The sequence below is a fragment of the Lepidothrix coronata genome, unplaced genomic scaffold (assembly GCF_001604755.1).
Source record: "Lepidothrix coronata isolate B3197 unplaced genomic scaffold, Lepidothrix_coronata-1.0 Scaffold13, whole genome shotgun sequence".
Lineage (NCBI taxonomy): Eukaryota > Metazoa > Chordata > Aves > Passeriformes > Pipridae > Lepidothrix > Lepidothrix coronata.
In genome coordinates this window covers 1,082,240-1,108,127 of record NW_016690193.1, presented here as the reverse complement: position 1 = coordinate 1,108,127, position 25,888 = coordinate 1,082,240, and the positions used below count along the sequence as shown (strand labels likewise).

Genomic DNA, 25,888 nt, shown 5'->3' with positions numbered 1-25,888 from the left:
AATTACTGTTACATCTAAGACGATATTTGGAATTTTAAAACATGCACACATGGGGTTAGGCTGGTCTTTGATTATTAAAACCTTAAGGTTCATAGACTACAAGGGTCAGATGGGACCACAGGGATCCTCTGAGGACTGCAGGGCTGGAATCTGCAGTCGTTGCTCAGATAGAGATCCCATGGAGTAAGGGCACAATCCTCCTTGGGCACTCGGGCAAGGCCCACAAATCTGGGAAGGAACTTAAAAATGGAAATTTCTCGATCCGCATATCTTCTGATAGGTCTTGTCCATTAAGATGCAATTTTAGTATGCATTATGGATAATTACTTTTTATTTGCCATACAATAGGGATTCTTGGTGTTTAAATTATCCCCAGAATGTACAGAATTGTGCTTCTCAAAATAATCCTCTGTAATAAAACAGAATGCATTTTGTCTGATAGCTGGGTTTTTATCTGTGCTGTAATAAAGGTGCTTAAAAATGTAGCCTCAGGCAACTGAAGCAGGATTTCACTTCTTGAGGAAAACCAAAGTGAAATAAAAATTTTCCCACACTGCACAATCTAGTCATTAATTTTACTGGAGGCAGCCAGACATGCATGCCAATGTTTTCACTAAGTAAATGTGTGGTTTAACCATTATATTCCGTACTACTGAAGTTAACTCCTACCAAATATTTGATTTTTAATTTTGGGATTTTATGTCAGATTGAAATAGAGTATCATTTCATGCCTCTTAAATCTGTTATGATGAAGTTAGTATACAGAAATATTTTCCTTATTTTTGACAGATATGCAACGAAATATGTATAAATTCACATTACACTTTTCACCATTTATGTGTACTTAAGGAAAGAGAAAATGCTTCTTACAGCAGTTTGTTGGATTTTTTTAGGAAAAAAGTTGTTTGACATGCTAGAAAGTAAAACAGAAAGCACGTTAAAAATCACGTATTTTTCCTCCAAGGAGTAATTAGCATAATATATGTGTGTATTTTGAATGACCAACTGAGGAATAATAAAGTACTTAGTAACAAAAAGTGCAGCTTGTGCAAACACTTGCTAAAATGTACACATAAACACACAGATCTTACAGTGTCCTAGCTTCCATTACATTTAGACATTCTGTTATGAAACAAATTTTTCTGCAGATGTCTTGCTTGGTATATACTCTCTGACACCCAAAGCCCCCTCAGCTGAAAAAACCAGAAACAAGCAGAAACTCTAACTCTAAGGAAATATCAAAAATAGGAATCAATTTAACCACAAAATGTAAGGATTTGATAACTTTCTGCTATGTTATACACAAAAAAATTTCTCTCAACTGAGGCCAAGAAAATATCAAATTAAAAATTGTAAGCACATAGCATAGATGCAATGGATTTATCATTGATGCATACATATTTGATAGATGTACACTATCTTCATATAAATATTTCCTAAGCACCAAATATTTCATATTGAGAATAATTTCAGATAAACACATCTCATTATTATCCAGCACTTTCACTTACATCATAAATGAGGTGTGACCAGCAGAAGGCAGTGTTACAATAAATATATATGTGACTGCTCATTTACAAGCCGGTTTGATATTGAGATTTAGAGTTTTACTAACTTTTCACAATACATCTACTGTTTTCCCTAGGCACTTAATACCGAAACCATCTTCTCAATGTAAATAAGTTTAGAGACATACTAAAAATACTCTGGAAACCATTTCTTTTGTACTACATTGCTTCTACTTTAAAAGTTAGCCTCCTTAACTTTTACTACATTCCATCTTTAGCTTTATAAGTTCATCAGAGAATTGTGTTCACACTTACCATTTCAACACAGCACTATGCTGAGCTGTCCCCTCATGAAACAGGACTCACACACTGTTGAAAAGATGGGCATTGCCTCCTCAGCAGTTTAGCTTACATAATTCAGTCGAAAAAAAAGCTTCTAACATCATTTCTTATTAACCTTTAGTGGTTTGTTCAACATCTGGCAGAACAGCATCTGATATACTCTTAGTGGAACTACTGTAGGTATAATAGAACATACCTTTAATTAAATCTCCATCAAACATTTAAGCAATAATGTCGTTTAGTGCGTGTTAGTATACAAAATCTGTTGGATACCACCCCAAGTTTACAAAATCCATGTTAAAGGAACCAACCCTGCAAAAAAAATGTTACAGCATATGTTTGGATTTTTGTATTTCAAAGTCCTGACTACTTTATCTGAATTACAGATTTAGAGCTTTGTTATGTGTGATAGTTATGATAATATGATCACTAAAGGCACAGAGACAGGGAGACTCAAATCCCTTTGAAAATCCCTTTCTCCATTTCCTACAGCTGCTGCTGGAGTTTAATATCTGATAGAATGATGAAAAAGAACAGGCCAAACTCCAGTTTTAATAAAAATTTTAACAGGTCTACATATAGTTATGAAAAATGTTATTTGCAATGCCAATCTTTAATAAAATTTTCTAAAACCAAAGAAAATTCCCTGTGGGGAATATGTTATGAATGTGTTTTTCATATGTACTATTTAAGGCTGTTTAAAGGTTATGAAAGTGACTGGTAAAATAAGTTCTATCACAGCACAACAAAATCCTATGTGCAGTCTCGTTTTTGCATTTAATCAAATAGGTAAGCAAGTCCTTCAATTTTTCATGTTTGCTCTAAAATAAGTATTTTCAGTTTGCATTAAAACTTTTCTCTGAGTGAACACTAATAATTCCTAGCTTGTACATTAGCTGCAAAGAAAGGTCAGCTTGGCTCAAATTTACCTTGCTGACGAGAATGTATTGATTTTGAATACTCCTCTCAGCCAGAATCCTTGCAACTCACACACCTCCTTAACACAATATTCTCTGTCATAGTCAGTTTGTTTCATGCTTTAATAATATTTGAATAATTACATTGAGACAAAGCTGAAGTAAAAATACTTGCAGAATATAAATTCCAAACTTTGTGATCTGTATGATCGCTATGTGCCTTAAATTAGTGCATAGTGAAAAGTTCTAACTGCAGTATATCTTTGTTTCTTGAAGTAATACAATTGAACATAAATTTCAACTTGTCATTTGTGCTTCTAATTCAGAGGGGAATTTTTCTGGATGATAGTTTATATGTCCTTTGAATCAAGTTATTAGTCCATAAAGCATCTATACAATATTAAAAATGACACATTCCCTCTACCAAATATATTAAGTACTAGCAACAAATTATGTTGCAAATCTTTTAAACATGAGTCCCACCACCATCAGTATTGTGCATATTTAAGGCAATTGTAAAAATACCTATATTTACTATACCAACTTTCTGTTCCTAAATCTTCTTCCCCAGAACTTCATTTACATCTCTGTAATCGTCTTAGCATATAATATTAAAGCATGATGTACATACAATATTGAATTCCTTAAAGAGATGGTAATGTGTGCAAAATAGTTTCTTTTACAAACAAATATCAAGACCGAATGTGTCTCTTGCATAAAGAGATGATTTTTTATGTCTAACTCTAGACTAACTGAAGTAAGGAGGTAGGAGAAAAATCACAAAAGCATGATCGTGAAATTCAGTCTCCCTCACCTTAGAATTCTAGCTACAGGACTACGTTCAGAGAAGTTAGTCTGCGCCCATCTGTCTATGAGAGCACATGTTTTTGTATAGATTGATGTGAAATGACTGGAGCCAACTTTGAACTTTCTGGAATATTTTAAAGCTTTATCTAATCAATGAAACAGAGAATGTCCGAGCCATGGAGATATAGCCAAAACTCAGCTACCATAAATAAGATTAGCAAATTCAAAGAATAAACTATAATTATCATAATTAAATAATGTTATTTTAAATAATCTATCATTTTTGTTTTATATATTATCAACCTCTTTATTTGAAGGTTTTGGTGAGGTTCATATTTCCTGTAACCTTAAGCAGGGGATTTGGAAAATTTTGGAGGAATCAAGGTAACAAGAATGTATAAAAGAATAATTTATTGCTGTGACCATTTTGTCCTCTGATTTCTGTTTTGGGATTATACTGGATTATCTCTGTCTAAAACCTATTTTTCATATCCCTGTGGAAATCAATTGACAAGTTCACAAGCAGGAAAGCAAAATGAAGAGATCTAATCAATATTTAAATTCAAATTTTTATGTTACAATATCTTTGAACATTAATTTTATAAAATATTAGGTGCCTCCTCAAATACAAAGCCTCCAAGTGAAATTGAAACTAGTTTGAAACAAAAATATTTTATTAAAGTGAAACAATCTCAAAAAATGTTCAGAACCTATAAAGATTACATTTGTCAACACTTTATTTCTGATGTCACTTTTTATAAATTCTAATTATGATTTTAAGAAAACCATTCTATTCAAAGAGAGGAGCAGCAATGCTATAAAATTTTTCAAAGTACTTAGAATTTTTATCCCTGAGTTAAATTACTTTACCAGGGAAAAAAATAAGATTAACTTTTATCAATTGTATGATCACCAAAACAACAAATTTTTTTAATATAAAAATTATTTTGAGAGACAATTTTTCAAATTAAAATAAAAAGAATACATTCATTCAATCTTGTTTACTAATTTTTTCATTACTAGAAATTAACAATAAAAACATTGGTATATGGGAATTTATTAAATACTCTAAAAACCTAAACACCCTTTTTTTTCCTGGAAAATACAAGAAAACATCAGTTTTTAAATACTTTTGTAGACAAATTAAAATCAATTGCTCTTCAGTGGATTTGGTTTACCTTTTAATCTTAAAAAAATATTAGTGAGCTCAAGTGTTTTTGTTCTCAGAACTGTTTTAGTGTATTTTTCAATCTTTTTAGGTATGTTACTGCATTGAAATCCACAAATTAAGAAAAAACCCCTGTGATCAGCTTTCTAAATGAGTATAAAATCTCTATCATATTAAAAAGTGTTTCCTGACTCTTATATCAAGATTACTTCAAGTGAATAAAGAAGATAATTACTTTAAAAATATATGTTTCATATAATATTTAGAGACTGATTTTTTAATCATAATTTTCTCACCTTTTAAAAAAAATAATTTAGAAGTCGTTTTAGGTTTCTTCAAAACCCACTTTTTGATCAGCTATTCATTTTCCCAAGAATGTATTAAAATTCTGGGTTTTGAATTGATTCTTTTCCACATGATGAAAAAATAGTTATCATTTCTTCCTATTTCTTTGTAGAAGTTTATTAGTATAATTTTTCCTCTCGCATTTTTGGAGATTAATAATCTTAAGATCTTGTGGAAAGCTTTGGTAACAATCTGATAATCCTCAATTGTTCCTTTTATTACTAGGAAACTGGATTTAGGAATGTAAAAATTACTTTCAATTTCTTGTTCCCAAACTGCATGTATTAAAAAGTTTCCCTAGCAACTACAAAGCATAATACCAGTCCCCAAGTAACTCTCCAATAATAGCTCAAAAAAGCATCTATGATATTTAAATGCTTAATATGTTAACAGAACTTTCTTAAAGAGTAGAATGAATTACTCACTTTTCAGACACTGATATTTTAAGTTTAGGTAGCTTTGTGAAGCTAAAGCCTAGTTTGCATCTGAACACAGACACCATATCATCCATTTTGTAGACTCAAAAAAATGGGACAAGCTAACAAGTATGCTTTTTAAAAGGCAATGAAAATATTTAAGCTGCTTCTATGGAATTTTCTGTCTTACTTCTAATCGTCTTGGTCGTTATCTGTGCACAGTTATAAACATGACTTTCCATGACTTCAGGCTATCTATGACCAAGGACTACCTCACAGTTCTGTTTTAAGAAATTATTTGTTCTTCCATTCCTAATAAGAAAAAGACCACTTGCTTTTATTGCCTTCTGTATTATCTGCCCTGCATATTAAAGAACATGTATAGATAAATATTGCTTTTCTTGATTTTTCCTATATTTAAGAGCTCCGAAGCATAAAATGCTGATTATTTCCTAATGAAAAGATAACTCTAGATAACATATTGCCATTTATAAGTCACATTTTGGGGGATTTCACCTAAATGTAACAGAAGAAAGGGAACAAAAAGAGACGAGAACTAATAATGTCATTGTGCCATTTTTGATCCAGTAACGTGTTTAACATCTACAGCTTTTTAATTTTATTTTTTTTTCAATCTAAAGACAAAATTAAAATTACTGTTTTTTCTAGTAATTTTTTATTCACGGTCACTGCAGCCACCAGATACCTTTTCAGCAGAGATTTTTGGTAGATTCTGTGTTACCCTGCAAACTCACTACCTTATTTTTCTCATGATATTTGAATCCATAGCACTGCATTTGATTCAACACATGGAACAAAAACACGTGTTTTAACGGCAAAGTCTGCAGGACAGACCTGCAAACATTTAAATGTCTGCCCAGCTTTACTCGTGTAAGCAATACCATACAATTTCTTATGTTTGCTTGCATGAATAAAGCTGCTCGTTCATTGAAACACTCACAGAACTAGGTACAGGGAACGTGTAGTTTACTTCATACAGCTATATGTATATGTGGCAATTTCACAGGTCATTGCAGTATATATATTTCCGCAATGGTCCACAGAGTTTACAGTCCCTTTGAAAACTAATGCCGCGATCTTGTGAGCACTTACTCGTGTCCATAATCACACTCATGTGAGTGCTACTAGACTGTTCTCAAGAATAAAGTTACTGAAACGCATAAGTGTTTGCAGGTTGAGGACCTAAAATTGTTAATACCGTACAAGTCCTGTACAAATGCTGTGTTAAGGCGCCATCCTGAAAGCACTTACTCCCGAGCATGCAGCAGCTGTGCTTATTTCTGGGGCTAACCCCTTTGAAATGAAGCGCAGTAAGCAGTAAAGTCACTACTAAATATTTAAATGACTGTACTCCAAAATGTGTTCCCTCATCCATTCGGACAGAATGTAACCAGAGGAAGGTTACAGTTTGAAGAACGTAGTCTGTCGTGTTTCCTCAGATGACGGAAACCAGTCTGAAGCCACAAATTGTCCTGAACAACTGATCTAGCATTTGTCCAAATCTACCTCTACCAAATGAAAAGAGTTGCAAACTACTAAAACAGCAACATCCCTAGCCCCTCATATTTTTGAGGAAATAATCCTCTAACAGACCTCATCCTAGCCAGGACACTAAGTTTCAAACCGCTCATAAACTACTCATAATGACCAGTTCCTTAGGGAGGATTAATTAAGAAAAACATGTTTACGAAAGTGTCGCATAAAACCCCAAGACTCAGATGTGTCAGGTACGATACAATTGCACTTGGAAAAGGGTAATGAAAATCCACTAATTTTATGCCCTTCCTTACCTACCATGGTAACATAAAACAGACTACAAGAAAAACTGTGTTTGCAGCACAGTAGTCACTGCGGCCATGCCCCTCCCTAGCACCAGCAACCGCCTGTCTCAACTTCCCCTGGAGTTCAGCAGCTACATCTCCTCCGCTACTATGATTTTCCACCCCGTCTGAGGGTATTGTCTCAGAATCATGGTCATGCGAATAGTAGCGTCTCGTGGCACATACTGTTGGACCTTGTGGAATACTTCTGTTTCACACCCTTTACCAAAGGAGACATTTCTGTTTATTTGCTGTGTTTGGTTCTCATTGTGAGCTTTATCTTGGCTCAGAGATCAAATGCAAGCCTGCAGAGCTAGTGAGTACAGACTAGAATTAAAACAAGATGCCCGCACAGTGCTTTCCTGTGACACAGTTCACCTTACTAAATATTTTATCAAGATAGTATTAAGAACCTGAAAACATGAGTGCCTCTTCCTGTGTTGTTTTATAGCATCTAGTTTTGTGACTTCTTGTTTTATTATGTGTATGAGCTTATAAAAAGCTGAAATGTGTCCATAGCAGCTGCACCAGGGCTCCAAGTAAAGGCTCCTGCAATATTAAAATTCTAAAATTATGTGCTGGCCAGTAACAGGCTTCATGTTGTACAAGACTAGACAGAGAGACACTGCATTTTTACCCATGATACAAGTGAAAAATTTAGGGCAGAAACAACATTACTATTTGGTCAAAGTCCTTAAACTGAGATTTATGCTGTCTTTCAGTTTTGAGAACCGAATTTCAAAATATATAAAATCAATAGATTTTTAAAATAGATTTTTTATATATACACGCATATGTATTCCCACACTTCTAACACATCTTGAATTTTTTGGAGTTGAAAAAACAGTATTCTCTCTTGAAAGCAAGATAAAGTGATAATGTTATTAATCATCGGTAAGAAAATTGATACTGCTCAACATCTAGGAACATTTTTCTTTATAAGAAGCAGCAGAGTTTCAAGTTCACCAGAAGTGTGTCAGTATAAATCTGAACAGAACAATCCTTACGACATCTTTGTGACTCATGTAGATGTATTTCCTGTTCTCTGTAGAGTTGTTTTGGTTTTTTTCCCTCTGAGCTCAATTGGATTGCTGAATAGCACAGCATTAGTTCTCTCTTTAAAGTAGTTTAGAGATACTTTAAATTTTACTAGCATCTGAATGAAAATTACTCCACTAAAACAGGACCTACAAAAAGCTTCAGCAAAAGCACAGAAACACGCTGTGCAAGGAAGGCTTTGTATGACTATGCAATTTCATGATTGTGCCATTATTGGCTATATTTTATTTGCATATAATTTACCTGTAAAACCTATCTTTAACTGGTATTGATGCTCTGGATGTTACTTTGTACTTTTTCAAAATTTTTCCTTTCCATCATTTGGTACCAAGTCAAACAGAAATCTGTCCACAACTGTGGGACATCTCTGAAGAATGAATTCTTAGAAAATTGTCTTTTTCCCAAATGGATAGAAGATACCATCAAATACTAAAAGACTCTCCCTGGCATATTTCAGCTAATACTAAGGGGTTTAATTAATGTGGTCTATTACTCCTTCAAAGATAAAATTTTAAAACATAATTTTTTGTAGTCTCATACGTGTAACAATGAGAATTTTGCTACCCATTTGAACTTTTTTATACACAGGCACGGATTATTTTGGTATCAGGATTTTTGTTTCTAAGCACCAAGTATCACCATTCATTTTCCTCTGAAAGTTACTACACTAATATTAAGCATTTCAGATCATAGCAGTGATAACTTCTGTATGGGAGTTCTGAAGCTTTCTACAAAACCCAAGTAGAGGGGCATAGCAATGGTCACCTACAGGTATCAATGTTAAGGAAGTCATTTGATCATATCATACATGAGCACAGTTCATTTTATAGACAGAGGTGGGTTTGATTTAGTTTTTAATTTATTTGTTTGGCACTTAAATACAATGGAAATAAGGTTCAGTTGAGACCTGAGCGTTTATATTTCCATATGAACGCAAGTGGAATCAGGAATGTAAAGTTTCTCCCCGTTTGTATTTCCAAGTGCATGGGCCTACAACTAACACTACATCAGAAATACCGACTACTGCACTTCACATAGTGATTGGAAAGCAGGAGAGAGAGGGTGCCCAGAGTGACACAGATTTGCAGTCTGCCATACTAAAGGCACATTACGATGTTAATATAGCAATATTTAAGGATAACATTTGCAGTTTTCGGCATGGAACAGCCAACGTCACAGTGTACAGCCCACCAAAGGGTCCATCACAACAAGCCCCATGACTCCAACCCTCACAGGCCCTCCCATAGACTGACAGTGGAAATGCCTTTTTTTTTTTTTTTTTTCCAAATCAAAAGAGAATAAGGAGAGAAATGTACAACTCCATTTACTTCCATCCAGACTGCATCTTGGAAGAGAAGCCTGGTTCTGTGAAACTGCCCCAGATTGGGCTGTGTGTGGGTTTCCCCCCTGGCTGCTACACCTGCGCTCCTGGGAGCAGATGTCCTGTTAAGTTGTTTGGACTTCATATGCAGCAGCTTGGCAAGCAACTGAGTATGAAATATTGATATTATTAACTAACTGCTATACTTTAAAGAATAAGCAGGCATAAAATAACAAGGATTTAAGGCACTAGTAAAACGTGACTTAAAGAAGGATTTGCATGTTCAGCAGCAGACCCTTTTTTACAATTACGTCAGTCCAAAAACCGCATGTTCCTTCTCTAAAACTTTGTTTATAGTCCAAGACCATCAAATAACAGTGCTACTGCTGGTAAACAGTAGCAACTCTAATTAAAACTACTTTTTTTCTCTGGTGGTGTAGTCTTAAACCAAAACACCTACCTATAAGACACAGGTTACAGTCTAATAATTTTAATGTCTACTTAAGATGTCTTTAATCAAGAACAGAAAATTGCATTTTTCTCCATAGTGCATGCTTGCAAGAGATTGAACATGAACAACACCCCAAGGAAGAACTTCATTAAGATACCCATAATAGTGATTTTTTAAAATTATTTTTATTTTTTATATCCAGTGACTAGGTGAATAGAAATGGAATCAAACCACCAAAGCAGGAATCTCAATTACCTGCCTAAAGATTTGTGGGGGGGTGAACTCACTTTGTATTCACCTTATATCTCACTTGTATGCTTTTTACCCTGCTCCCCTTCTTTCTACTTCTGAAGTAAACTACTTTTTACTGACAATTAAAAACATTTCTGTTCAAAGCTCAGTTGTGAGTCTTAGAGATTTTGCATCTAAACAGCAGTTCATTCCACTCCATTTTATAAAGGAGACTTCAGAGACTATGAGTCACTGTGCCATTGCAGCTGTGACTCTGAGACCAGATTATTGTTTGTGTGTGTGTATATGCAAAACCATTGTTTCTTAGGACCATGTGCTAGTCTTTATTTATTGGTATGATCTAAGTATTTCCAGAACATCCCATCTGCTGATCAGGAGTTTGTAGAGAGAGGACCCTTTCCCATATACGTTCCCCCTTCTGTCTTCTCCCCACACTCTCTTAAACCTCCCCACTATTAGGAATGACACAGGGAGAAATTTCTGCAAGATAAAATGAATCATGAAGATACTTTCCATGCCAGGACAAATTTCCCTCCTCTGGGATCATCAACCCTGCTTAGCATTTCAGGTCCATGTCTAAACTCTTAACACTTTGCTAGCACTGAGCCCTGAATGAAAAGAGACACACACATCCAAATGCTTGAAATCAGTGGCACACTTTGGCCTGTCCCAAAATAACTGCCAGTTAGGCCTTACATTGGTTGTCAGTTGTATGGATTTTTTTTGGTTTTGTTTGTTTGGTTTGTTTTGTTTTTAACTAGATTATTCTACATTTTGGCCAGCTGGAAGGGTAATTTATTGCCACAGTTATGGCAAACACAACTCCTTTGCAAAGAGGATTTCTAGCAGTCCTTTTTACGCAGTTTGCCACAAAGTTTCCAAAATAATTTTCAAATGCTAAGTTCTGGCTTTAGTTTAAGGTTGGTCTTTGAAATCAAGATTGACAATTAAGTCATAGAAGGATTTACAATCCCATTAAAGAAAAAGAGAAGATAAAAATACGAACATGCAATAACATAAAATCTGATTAGTTGTACATGGGTACATAATATCAGATAAATTAAAAGCCCCAAAACTACAAACAACAAAGTTAAAAATCAACACCCCCTTATTCTTATTTTGTTCCACAAGATATTTGGATTTTTTCAGGGAAACAAGTAATAAATAATTTCAATACATCAGCAATTAAAAAAATTGTAATATAAATTACTGTCTATTGTACTAGACAACTAAATTGTGGTGTAAATTAATATATGTAATGGCTTAATTTATATTGAATATATCAATGAGAATAAAAATATTTAGGATACAGCCAACTACTGTAACAATTTCTTCTGGTCAAATTTTAATACCAGAGTTTTTAGAATATTATCAAAAATAATTGTATATCTTGGTTCCACTATTCCATTTATCCCTTTCATATATTATAAAATTCAGATTAATTTTGGTGGAGTTTTGTTTTGTTTGGGGTTTTTCTTTGTTTGTTTTGGTTTTTTTCACATCATGAATGAATGAGAAGAGGAAATTATTCTCAACTACAGACTATCATATATCAAATAGTGCAGTAACATTAGTTTTGAAATTCTCATTTGAGAAGTCTCACAGACTGAGCTAAGAAAGATCCAAGAGTTATAGAAATATTTCTTTCCATATGAGAGAGCCAGATTTCTTGCACTAACATTAAAAATCACCCTCTGTTCGAACTCTGTGCACCAACGTAAATCACATTACAATCTGCCGTGGATTCTACAAAATGCACAGCCCCTTTTCTAGACATTTGCAATTAACACAAATATTCTGCAGATCTGCTAGGTCAGCACAAGATTATCTGTGTCATTTAAATCCGGCATTATGGCCGCTGGAGCTGAAGGGCACAGGCAAAGCTGCCATGCAGTGAGGCTCACCACCAACACAGACAGGGGCCTGGGCACAGCCTCCCTGCTGAGGGTGAAGGAGGAAAGGCAAGACGATGGTACGTGTGTACCTGGATCCACTAGTTACATTATTCTATACCATTCTGTACTCTGAATTAGTACAATGGCACTGTATGAGGCCAAGTTATGTCAACAAGAACCTAACTAATTTAAATGTCCTTTATTCACACAGATTCTGATCAAAAGTTACTTTTAACCTTGAGAAACTCCTCTCTAGAAATAAATTGTGTATTTAATTTCTTTTCAAATATCCTTTCCACAAAGGAACATTTTATTTATATTGATGAAATAATTTAAGCATTTTTCTTTGTAATATCAAATGCTGTTACATTAATATTTTGAAATTAAAATAGTTGAAATGCTGCAAAGATGGCATATACTAAAGGAAAGGCTGATGTTGTGGGAGCACAAGTTAGATTTTTAACACTCACATATGATAAGTATCAGCACCTTAGCATATTAGGCAGCAGTTCCTTAATCACACCCACTTGACCACTTCTCACCAGTTTAGTCCCACCAGTGGTCCACTTAAACTATAAAAGTGCACAATGTAAAAATTAAGGAGACTGTCAAAAGGTATGTTTCCAAATGAAAAGGCTTAACGTGAACCTTCTGAATCAATATTTAACTATCTAAAATATAAGTGCCTACATTTCCAGTAAGTTATTTGCAGAAGTGCTGAGCATTACCGAGCCCTTTCTCTGTGAGACGCAGGAGTTCAGCACCTTTGAAAAAAACAATATGATATTAATTAGGTCTGAGAGGTGAATTTAAGACCATAAGATTTGAAATTATGAAAATATGTAATTTCCATATGATACACCTGGAAATATGAGAGGTGGTAGTGGGGAGGAGCAGCTCAGAGAAAGTGACACAGCAAAGAAAAAAAAACACCCCAAGTGCCACTGTAATCATTTAGAGAAATTAAGTGCAATATAGATTATAGTACACTGTTTGGAATCTATATTTTTGTTAGAGATAAATTATTTCATTTACCAATTGCTTATTCCTGTACTGAATGTTCATTGAGTTTATTGCATTGCATTTTACAAATATGTGAAAAGAAAAAATTATGAAACGTTGCCTATACTTAGAAAAAAAGGCTGAAAATCATGTTCCCATATTCTGATCTATGTTTCTTTAAGTCATACAATGTATCTTTGCAGAACTAAATGAAGTATAAAACTAGAGATTAACGTCATTACACTTGGAAATAAAAACTGTTGTAATAAAGTGAAGACATAGGTTCTTCCCACCAAGTTAATTTGAATAATTTTCATTCTCTTTAGTGGAGCATTTTGCTTTTAATTGCACAGTAACATGTCTGGATTGTAGTCTATATCCAAGGAAACAATTTCATTTGACCTTCAATAGATAGTATCAGAATTAATTTCTAATAATGTTGTGTATTCTCTGAGCTAGAGTGATGTAAAAATACTTCTTTTTTGAGCTATAATTTCATTCATTTTTAGATTATTCTTTATGAAAAGGAAACTGATAAAATATACGCTTTTCTTTTTCTTCCTTAATCTCTCCTCACGTGTCTCATTTTTCCTTTGTTCTCTGTCTATCTTCCTCATATTCACCCTTCCAAAGGCTAGGAAAAGGCTGTCTCTAGTCAAATATTCTCAGCACTGCTGTTACATACCATGTATGTACTATTTCATTTACAAGATATTCATGAACTCTTCCTTGCATAAGTGAATGTTCAAAAGAATATTTTTCTAGCTTCTAAGAAAGAAATGAAATAGTCTGCATTGACAGAATCAGCACTCAGGTTCTGAAACAATAGACTAATCATCCTTTAAAAGTGCTGCTTTTTTTGCCTTTGTTCTCTACTTCCCCCCTCCCTCCCAACACATTTGCTGTAAAAGTAGATCATTTCACAAACGTCTGACATTAATAAAAACACTTCCATGATTGTCATATTTTTCTTAGGAGAATCTTTCATTGACACAATCTGCAAAAGTGAATTCGATTTTAAATGAAAAACTAAAACTTCTTTTTATGAATAGTTCAATCAAATTTTGTCTGGATAAGAAAGAAAGTTTTTGACCAAATCATATGTAATCATACACATACACCCTCCCCCCACAATTAATTTGAGAAGCTCTTGTAAGCTTCTTTTTTTCTGACATAAATTAATCAATCCATGTCCCACACAAAAAAATTGCAATAACAACTGCCTGTAATAATACCACTTTTAGAAGTCACATCCTCAATGAATCAAAGAATGGTGTATATATACAAGCACATATAATTTCTAAATTAACAAAAATGTGTTTTCCTCTATCACCAAAATCAGTCTCACTTACCTGTCTACTGACAATAAACATCCAAGAAGCACAAGTAACAAAAGAAATAGTCCAACAAATAAAACACAGCAAGAAAGGGCCGCTTCTAATTTTAAAATAAGCCAAACAATATTAAAAAGTACCACAGAGGTGCCAAGCAACTAGTAGTTGCAGACATTATGAAGACTATTTTGAAAGTCAAAGTATTTTCACAGTCTTGGAGGAGCAAAGACAGAAGACAACAGCTTGCATTCGCAGTCAAACTCACTGTTTCTTACTTAGTAAGAATTTCTAGGAGATAGACCCAAAAATATCTTAAGAATTGAACAAAGTAAATACCATATGTCTTAAATAAGGAGCATATCTCAAAGTATATCTTTAATAAACATTTATTATATGCTTATAAAGAGTATTTACATATAAACTTTGATGTATACTCTCTGTATCTCTGCATCAGTACATGAAAATTAACTGTTGACTTTGAGAACACAAGAATTTTATTGATATGAATTATGTTATTCTGCACAGCGTGAAAGCATAGATTGAAAACAAGCTTTCATAACAAAATTGAGTTTTGAAACTCAAAAAAAAAGTATATTTTTTCATGTAATTATAGTTGAATATTCTGTTAAAAGAACCATATATTTACAAGCTCTCTGGTTGTGTGCTGTTGCATTTCTTCCATAAAATTCACTAGATTTCTTAAACAAACCACAATATTTCGTATTCCTTATAGCTAGTACCTTAGAAGCTTTATCATTATTTTGACTACTGGAACCCAAACATATACAATATTTTAATTACTAAGTGACTAATTTTTAGGCTGTTATAGAAAAAAAGTTTTACAAACATTTTATAAGAAATAAAACTGTAAATCAATTGTACCATTTTCATAACTAATTTAGGACTCCAAATTATTTTTCAGCCCTTCATTTATAGTGAATAAACATTTTGGAAGTGCTTCAAATTTCTACTCACAATTCTTGCTGAGGATTTGAAAGGTTTCTATTTTATTTGCTTTATTTAATGCAAATATCATCAAAAGTGAGGAGGAAAGAAAAGCAAGCTTCCATTGCTGGGCCCCAATGGTTTTCATAACTTTGAAGTTATACGCAACAGAGTCCGATCCTGAAACTCTAACTGCTACAAAGCTTGTAACTCTCTAAGCTTCACAAGTTTTGAGTCTTCTTCCTCTTCTTAACCTTCAGTCTGACCATTAATATTTTACATTATTCCTCACCTGCCAAGCTTCTTCAGTATTGTTTTTTATTCAACTTCTTCTGGGCATGTAAAACTATTCCCTCTTCTATAATTTTTACTATATTCACTTGCAGATGGTACCCCAAAATGTTCTTTCCTATATATTACTGGACCAGGCAATATTCAACAAGGTGCATAATTTTGGGGAAAGCTTATGCTACTTTGAGATTAGTGGAACCAGTGAAAATAAAATAAACCAACCACAAGAAACCAACCAAAAAACCCAACAAACCAAAATACCACCCAACCAAACCTATGTTATTCTCCCCCAACATCTGGACCCCTTTAGACACATTCAGATTTTCAGAAAAGTTTTCTCTTTTACTTTCCTGTTTTGTCTGATCAACTTGTGAGCTACACTTCTCACTTTAAGGACAGAATACACAAAGACTTGTTTTCATTCACTGCAGGTCAAAAATCATCAATCATAATTTTGAAGTAAAGAGTTAAAATAGACACTCATTTCAAGGAGTATTTTGTATTCGGTTTGACAACATTCCTAAAGCTTCCAAAGCTTTTGTTGCTTTATTTACTATTTATAGCAAATCTGCTACAGTGACATATATAATAAAAAGCCTATACGTGACATATATAATAAAAAGCCCATATGTGTTAGAGTTACATAAGCACTTTGACTTCTTTTTGGATCTGTATTGGATAGCAATATGATGGACAGCCACCTTAACTACTTGGTGCTATATTTCAACATACATTAACTAATTTAAAATGTAATATTTGAAAGATTCCACCAATGTGCAGCCAATAATCCATGTGAGTAATTAAAATCATATATACTCACATTTAAGAGCAGACTCATTAAATCCAGAGCTGCTGGTGTTCCCATTGAATGGACTCAAAACACTGGGTGCTCAGCTTTTCACAGACTGCACACCATGGATCCAGCATGTGGTTCTGCATAATATGAGATAGGATTGGTCATTTTTACATTTTTGTTAAGTAACAGGAAATTTAGTTATAAAAGTCACTATTTGGAGATTAGTTGTAGCTTTTTTTCTTTTTTTTTTTTTTTTTTAATAAGGCAACTAACCATTTGTGCCTTGGTTAAAAGCATTTTTTATAAGTTATAATTTTAAATATGGTAATTCTAATAAATTATAGAAGATAATATTTCTTATGTAGACCCCATTACTTTTTGTACAAATGAAAGTATAAAGCTGGGTTGCATGATTTAATTCAAACCTATCTTATTTCTCCGTCAAATTTGGTGGCACAGCTGTTTACCATGAGGGAATGTAGAAAGGTATGAAAAATATATTTTATTATCACAATACAGAGAAATATCAGCCTTCAACTAAGAAAGCATCTAACTTTCAACTTTCTCCTTTAGACAGTGAAAAAACCCACCAAATTATGCACACATTACAGGCATATATTATTAGCGGGACTAGGTCTTAAGAGGTAATGGAAGGAGTGGGAAAGAGATGTAGTGTGGCAGCTTTGCAAAAGGCTGAGCTGACATAAAGACTTGTTGTCCTTTGTTTTCCCTGTCTTTCTGTCTTTGCTCCCAACCCTTTCAATTCACTCCTTTGCAATGAGTGTGGCACTGACTCCAGGAATCAATTCAACTCCACAGCCAAGGAAAAAAATGTATAATTAGTTTTGGCCAGAATATTTTTATAACAGGTTGGTGATTTCAAGTGCCTTGAGTCAGTACCAAGTTTGAGGCAGAAAACAAAAATAACAAAACAAACAAACCCCACCAAAAAATCAACTAACAAACAACAAATAAACCAAAAAACCCTGACAAAACCAAGAGAGTTTGACCACAGGAAGAGATGAGAAGAAGTGGCCAGGGAACCAGGATCTTTCAAAGACAAGCAAACACATCAACATGTTCACCTCATGATATGAAGCTGCGTCTTGGGCTGCCTGATATCATGACAAAAGAAGGTATAGAGGAAAGGGTAGTCACAGCAGGCTGCGACTGGAGACTTTAAATGCCAAATACCTCGCAAAATTGTTAGACTTTTTTGAGCTGAAAAATGAGGTCAAACATCATTTGTGATGTTCACAAGGTTTGGAGCAATGAAGGTTCCTCTTCAATAATGTCCAAACACAAAGTCTTTCAGAAGGTGATGCTTAACACCCTGAAGGTTGGCAAGGCTATCACTGCTCAAACAAATGTGCAGGGACACCACTGGATCCAGTCTGGCAACCTGAATGACACGACTGCTGGAGGACCTAAGGAGTGCAGGAGAAAGCAGATACAAAGTGCCAGCCCAAGTACCCATGCTCCCATGAACATGTAGGTGCCCTCAGGAGAACAAAGGACTAAAGCATCCCAGTATATCACACTACCTCATTTGAGTGATCCCCATTGCCATGGATCAGCCTCACTAATGAGCAACCATGCATTGTAAGGCTGGATACTCCTCTGAATTGAGCCCTCAGAATATCTGTTGGAAGATATTCTGTTACATGAGAATCATAGCTGTTTTGCTCATTCCTATAATGAAGTCCCTGCTCAGGCTGTCTTCAGTACTAGTTGCTACAGCTCAGGAAAAAAAAAAAAGATACAGTACATTTTAAAGACCTTTCCAAAATACCTCAATTGAATTTTCCAGATTTCGAACTACTAAACAAATAAAGAGCTTGCATGCATTTACATTAATAAAAAGAGGAGGGTTTTTTCCTTGTTATAATTACCACATATTACAAAGGGGAGTAAAACAGATTTCTATATCTGCTTTCCCATCATATAAATACTACATAAATTAATTACCATCTTTCCAAATGTGTCAGTTCCTACTGAGAATTTATGAGATTAGAGAGATCTTCCTTAGAGGCAAGCATGATTAGATCCTAAAGTAACTAATACTTTTTTACTAAAGGATGTCATATAAACTATTCCAGAGTTTTTCACAGAAACCGCTAGTTTTCCTATCATCTTTACAAGTATAAGTAATAATAACAACAGTTATTATTGCTAGTGTACTTTTTATGCTGCACAAGGGCAAACAGGAGTAAATTACAGCAATGCATTCCTGAAAGCTGTTGAATGTCTTCCTCTCCTATCAATATAAATGAAAGACGATTACACACAACTAATCAATGATGCTGTTCTCATGAAACACTGAAAAACTTTATAAAGGAAACAAGACAGAAGGAAACACCTCCCTAAGAAACAGTTGTGATGATGCATCAGCCCATGCTACGCTTTCTAAACTGCACAAGGAATGTAAACGTGCACTTTGGCAAGAAGAAGTGAATTGCTTACTGTGTGCATTCTGCCATCTATTTTTGCCCAGTGAGGGCAGGGTGCCCAGCCCTGCAAGACTTGGGTCATGTTATCTCCTGAGTTCTTCTTGTGGTAGGACTTGCCACAATAGAGTCTGCTGTTCTTATTAAAAATAACTTTCAACACTAGACTCCCAACAGCAATTCAAAGACCTGTTTCCACACTTCCTCTCTCCTTAAAACTCCTGCCCAGGTGCATCGTACATAACATCTGCAGTCCTACAGTCCAGATCCTCTAAGCCTTACAAATCCAGTACAGGGCAGCAGCCAGGTTTCCAAGATACACAAAAGATAGTCTCTCTTTCCAACACTACATCCCTAAGTAATATGAAGCAGTAATAAAACCTACTTACAAATAAAATTTTTTCACTCTTTACAGTACTGGATCAGGATAGAGCCGGAAGAGATGCATACTTCATTTCCTAGCCTCAAAACCTGACAGCAGCTACTGAGGTCTTTGCAAGCTCTGAGCAACTGACTTTGCTCTACGTCCCCTGTCAAAACAGATTACCCAATTTACACCATGCAGCTTATGGAAAGCCTACTTTACATTAGACAATTTCAAAATCACTGCCTAAATTGTGATAGTGCAAAGAGAACAAGCACTCTCCCTCTGTTATAGGGGAGGAAAGGAATGAGAAGGGTAGGCAACACTGGACGGAACAGAAGCCAAGTTTCCAGCCTCCTCTAGGTCCCAAAAGTTATGTCATAACCACAGAACATGCAGTATCTCTAGGAGAAGCTGTAACTCCTGGAAATCAGGTAAAACTCCAAGCAAGTATGTCCTGCATACCTGGGGAGAAGGAAGACAGTCTTCAAGAAAATGCTAAGAATTCACATGCTGTTATAGTGTTAAGGGTAGTGGTTACTATCTATCTTGAAATGTAGAATCAGGATTTAAATGAATTTCAGAAATTAAGGGAAGTATCTCATTAGGTCAATAACCTGTGTAAACAGTTGTTCAAAAAATAGCATTACTTAAAACATTTTTCATTTGCAAGAACATCAATTGCCTAGTTAAGAAAAAACATGTGAGCCACTATGATCACAGACACTGAAATGCGATAGCCACAGCAAAGTACCATGGCACCAGATATCCTTTTCTGAATTGAAATTAAAGCAATGAAGTAATAAAGATAAAAAATATTTTGTTCAAAGTCCTCATCTGCATATATCAAGCATACTTTGTTAAAATATTTACTGGGAAGTTTGAAATTTAAGCTACTTTGCTTCCAATCTCCAAGCTTTTGTTCAAACTTATATCATGTACTTACTTAACTGAAAGAAATGCAAAGGCTCAGTGAGGCTTCACGATAAGAACTAAGTACAAAATAAAGAGGAATGATGTCCATGATCATTAAAATACAGGCCACATCACTCAATAACAGCCACCCAGAACTTGCATCCTTGTTGTGCACATAGCCCCAGTCACCAACTCATTGTGCACTGGAGGTGAGACTGTGTATTTGCAAATTTTGCAGCAGGAAGGAGAGCATCCTAAGCATAAGCACTAACCACAACTGCATTTAATGGTCCTCCTACCGTACCACTGTCTGATACCACCACTTCCTTAGCTGAAAAGATTTTAACCTTACTAGTCTTTTTTGTACCTCATGGTAGCAAAACCCACATGAAAGCCAGGACTGAGAGTTATGTCCTCAAGTAAAAAGTAGCAGCAAAGTCTAAAAGTAAAGCACAATTCCTCATTCAAATTTACCATTACACTATCCAACTCCTCCTTTATCTTGAGCACTTCCCAGAATAGGCATCCTGACATTATAGTCTCATCAGAATATAGTAAATATTATCCATCGTGAGGGTATAAATCTCAAAGCCATATTACTCAAGATGGACCCATCTTTCCTGGAAAGTTCTGCTATTCAAAGCACAAGCTACCATTTCCACTGGTAGGTACTTTGGCATCAAAAATCTAATCAGATTCAATGAAAGCTAATACACTTGACAGTAACACAAAGCAAATTTCCTTCCAAAGCACTTAAAATCTTTTTTTGTTGAACAGGCAGGAGAAATATTTCCAGTGAGGAGTTTATTCAATAAAGAATGTCACTTTAATGTTCTTTTCCTCAGTGTGATAACACACAAGAAGTTATTTGGAAGTAGCTGTAATTATCACATATTCATTCTCCATTTTCACTGTTGCTTTAGCCATATATTCAAAAACATTTGCCATTTACTTGATGACCAGGTCTATGGTTGGGAAAGCTGCTTCTAGCCACAAAAAACTTTGAAACTACCAATAACCAGAAGTTTCAACTTATCATGGGAAAAATAAACATTTTGCAAAAGAACCACATGACAACCATTGCTATGCGTGAACAGCATCTTGAACATCTGTGGGGTTTATGATATTTGCTTTCTGTAAACACCTTCTGAAAAAAAAACTCGATCAAAAACATTTTTAAAGTGGTGTACTTTTAAAAGAATAAACAAAACAGGGTAGAGGAATAGAAAAAAATCTGATTTTATTCATTTTGGTTCATTTAATAGCTTCTAATATGATGCTGTTGCAGCATTAATTCCTCTCTTGATATGACTTTGTGTTTTATTACTCTCCACCTACAGGTTTTTTTAAACATATATCTGTCAATTTTGTTGCAATTGCAATTCAACTAAAAAGCATTGCAAAAAAAGGTTATAAGCCAATTATAAAAGTTTATACAAGAATTAAAACTTCCTTAATGAATAATTTAGGCTAAATTAATGTAATTTAAGAAAAATTATTTGTTTTGAAGCTAAGCAAAGAAAGCAATGGAGAAAAAAAAATTAGGATAAAGTTGTAGCAAATATCTGCTGTGAACAGCTTCTTAGAACAGCCAGTCAGGTTATGTAAAAATTGTAAATACTGTCAAAAAGAATAAGTATTTAGGTTTGACAGAAAAATGGACAGGTGGGGTGAGTTTGGTTTGTTTGGGGTTTTTCCCCTTTTTACATCTGCCAGGAGAGACTTTTTAACACTTGAAATTGTCTGCAATTAAACATAACATAAAACCAGATTTTATTACTGGTCCATGGAAAGAAGCCGAAATTCCCAGAGAGGCTGTAAGTTTTCAACAGCCTCATCTGAGAGCAGAGAAATAGTCATAACCATTTCTCTGACAGATTGGGCAAGAGCTGCCAAAACCCCGAAGGAAAAGCATTTTGTTTATATCAGCCCCCACTCAGCACGTGGAAAACACAGCTGCAGAGCTGGTTCTCCTGGTCCTCCAGTTTCACACCCCTGTGGACAAAACCAGCCAAATTAAATTTGTGGAGTCACCACCGTGACACACGGAAGCTTAATGAAGCGGTTAGAACAGATCTCAGGACTTGCAGAGAGAAAAAGGCTGGGCTGTTAGCAAGGGGAGACAGGAGACTCAGGAGCTGGTAACTCCTCCAAAAGCCTCCTTCCCTCACTTCATAAAAACACCATCCAAAATCTGGCTTTTCAGTACAACCCCAAGAATGTGTTAATTAGACTACTCTCAGGAAAAATTACTCAAACCTGTAACTCTTGTGGCTGGCTCCCCCACACCCTCTGCATGAGGGCCATTCTGCATTGGCAATTCTATATTCCGTGGAAGCAACTTCCTGCCACCTGTTTGAAGCATGGAAGGGGGACCTGTGGCAACTGGGCTGTGGTAGAGAGGAGGAGCTGCTGGAGGAGAAGGCCTTGGTGGCCTGTCTGGGCAGCTGCCATTCCACATCACTCCTTTGGCTCCAGGTGTCAAGCCCCAACAAGGAGCATATTCAGCCTGTGGCTCCCTCAACAGGTTGCCACTGGGCTGGGGTATGGGGCCAGCACTGGGGGACAGGGGCTTGGAAGCTGCAGGTCCCTGACAAAAATTAAGACACCCCTTGCTCTCCCTGAAAAAGCAGGGAGAATACTTCAGAACTCAGCACCAACTAAAGAGACAGCATCCCACTAGATAACTATTCAAATGAGCCCTTTTAACTAATCCTTCAGCCTACACGCCACCACTTACAGCAATTTTTTTATTTTTTTTTTTAAACTGAAGTAACTGAATAACTGATTTGATCTGCTTTGAGAATTTGTTCCATGTCCTCAGTTTTTCACTACCACTGACCTGTCCTAGAGCCAGGCAGCCCTAAAGGGAACAGTCATGATTTTGTAATCCCTACAAGCAGTTTTATTTGTGCTTACCCCTGGTGTGATTCACCTCACTGGAAGGTGAATGCTTGTGATGGCAGGACAGGCCAGTTCTAGCTTCTCACTCCACCCCATCACCCTGCTTTGCTTCCCCTAATAGCAGAGAGAATGAGGACAGGAAAGAATCCAACATCTGACATGATGTCATAGAAAACTTTTCCATTAATTGCAGAAATTGCCATACTTCCTCACTCAAAATACAAGTGCAACTATTTTTTCAGAATGGCCATCCTCTCCTCACCTCACCATCACTTCATTAGCCCTGTCAGCACACGTCACCTCTTTAGCAGCTTGTAACGGGAGCAGTAGAGCCAGCAAGGAAACACTAGGGCGAGTAACATGCCTATCCTCTGGGCTTATCCTGACTCGCTGGCTACCTGCTGGTTACTGAGCTCCTTCACAGGGGCTGTTGCTGCTGTGCTTTTGGCAGGTGAAATATGCCACTGCTACAACAAATGCAAGGTTTTTCTGCATAGCACAGAGGGCAGGCAGATTGCAGAGCAATCATTACCACTGCTGGTGGAATTTCTTATAATCCGACTGGGATAACATGGGCTTAATTAAAAAAAGGAAAATGTCTGTTATCCTCCTATTTGCAAAGAGAACCAACTGAAAGATAAACCTGAAACTCTGACATATGTGGGTCATCAGCCTCACACATGGGGTACAGCATGTCGTATGAAGGGACTCACTTCCAGCATGTGTCTCTACCTAGCGGTTGCCACAGGAATTCGCACACATCTGAGACCAATCTGAAAAAAATTAGTGTGAGTTTGTAAACACTAATTATCTCTAAACTGTTTTAATATCTTTAGTAATAGGCTTTCCTGGATTGCTTTTACCTTTTGGAGGTCAGGTTTTAGTTCTTAGGAGGTCACTCATGAAGCTGCAGTCACTCACAGTTTCATTGTTCTCTTTCAATTCTAGATTTACTCTCCCGGCTTTTACTAGCAGACAGGTGAGACTGTGAGTATGCTGTGGTACAGGTTCCATCCTACTGTTTCGGCACCTATACGTCAGAACGTCATCACTCTTGGTGCTGCTACATATGCCTGTTTGTAAGCCTCATGGGTGGCAATAGGATCTTTCCACTGAATGTTTCAACCCACATAGAAGTTCATTAACTTTGCACATCTTAACAGCACTTAAGTAAATTTAACATACACTATTTTACCCTTCTCCTTTGAGATCTTACATATTTGGTACTTTTTTCACTCTAAAGTACCACAGATTAATTCCTCATTTAAGGGTCATCTCACAGGTCTGCCAAGCTGCACATCAGAACAGTCTTCTGAACTGGTTTTGCAGCTTCTTGATTACACTTGAATTATGTCTTTCCATGGCCAGCCTCTTTAATCACTGACTTTACATATCCTCAAAAGTTGACTCCTTTTGACCTCATGTTCAGGGGAAGAAAAAATCACCTAAACAGGGTAAAAACTGACCTTCAATACCTCCTCACCTAAGCAAGCACTCTTCATGACGAGAATTCACACAGTACCAGCTCATAGCCCTTCTTCCCACCACAACCCTGGGACTTACAGAAAACTTGCAGGCCAAGAGCCATCAGTCTCCTCTCAAGACCAGCACTGGAAGCTGGGACCCAATGGGACACAGATTCACAAAGGGACTGAAAATTCCTGAGAACACTCTGTCCCTTGTGAGGTCATTTACAGATTTCATTTGTTGCTTTGAAATTAGCTGCAAGTTTGTTCAGATTTCATCCTATTTGTCCCAATCGACAGATGATCCCTGGCCACCTCTAGCACCTAAAACTTTATTTTCTTTACTGTCTTTACTTTTAATATACTTATTGCCTTCACAATTCCCATAGCTTTGAAGACCTCTGAAAGTGTACAGTACCAATGCAGCAATCAAAAACAAAAATCTGTATCTTAATGTACAAAAGCATGCGGTCTTCTCATAATAGGAGAGTTGTTTAATTATGATGTTCACAGAAGGTGGGTGTCTTTTGTCTCTCAATCAGTTGAACTAGATGATCATTGTATGTCCCTTCCTACTGAAATGCTCTATTCTATTTTTATTATTTAACTAAGACCTACTCACAACTGATAGTGCATACGTGTCAGGCAGAAAGCACCTACTGTTTGTCACTTTTCAATAGAGAGCAAGAAGGGTGTGTTGCCTGAAAGGGATGGAGGGAGTTTTATAATCTTTGCATTTTTGCATATGCTGCCTTGATGTTGCTCTCTGATTTTTTGAACAAACCCAATGTGTGGAAAACCTGAATGGCCAAAATAGATACCATGTATAATTTTGTGGTGTCCACAGGTGTCCCTTCATCCTTCACAACGATGAAAATAGTGAAAGTGGCAAAACACACCTGTACAGAAAGAAGATCACATGGTACATGTGTAACATAAATGTGTGCCCTATAAAGGTGCCCTATAAAAGAAAGAGCTCTTCATAGTTTTAGAGCTTTACTAAGCACTCTTGATATTGACACAAGGTGGCTATTTATAAAATATGCTGTTACTTCTGGGTTCAGGAGGACAGTGCCACTTGGTTTCTTCTAGCCTTTTTAAT

The 25,888-nt window shown here is 35.7% G+C and overlaps 1 long non-coding RNA gene across 1 annotated transcript; it reads right to left on the bottom strand.

The window, feature by feature from the left end:
- Window positions 1–7,794: 7,794 nt before the first annotated feature.
- Window positions 7,795–23,436, bottom strand: LOC108492942. The gene is made up of 4 exons (XR_001873284.1): window positions 23,336–23,436; window positions 16,715–16,827; window positions 13,013–13,086; window positions 7,795–7,893 (listed from the first exon to the last, which is right to left on the bottom strand). It is a non-coding gene; the product is annotated as an uncharacterized LOC108492942 (long non-coding RNA).
- Between the last annotated feature and the right edge of the window lie 2,452 nt (window positions 23,437–25,888).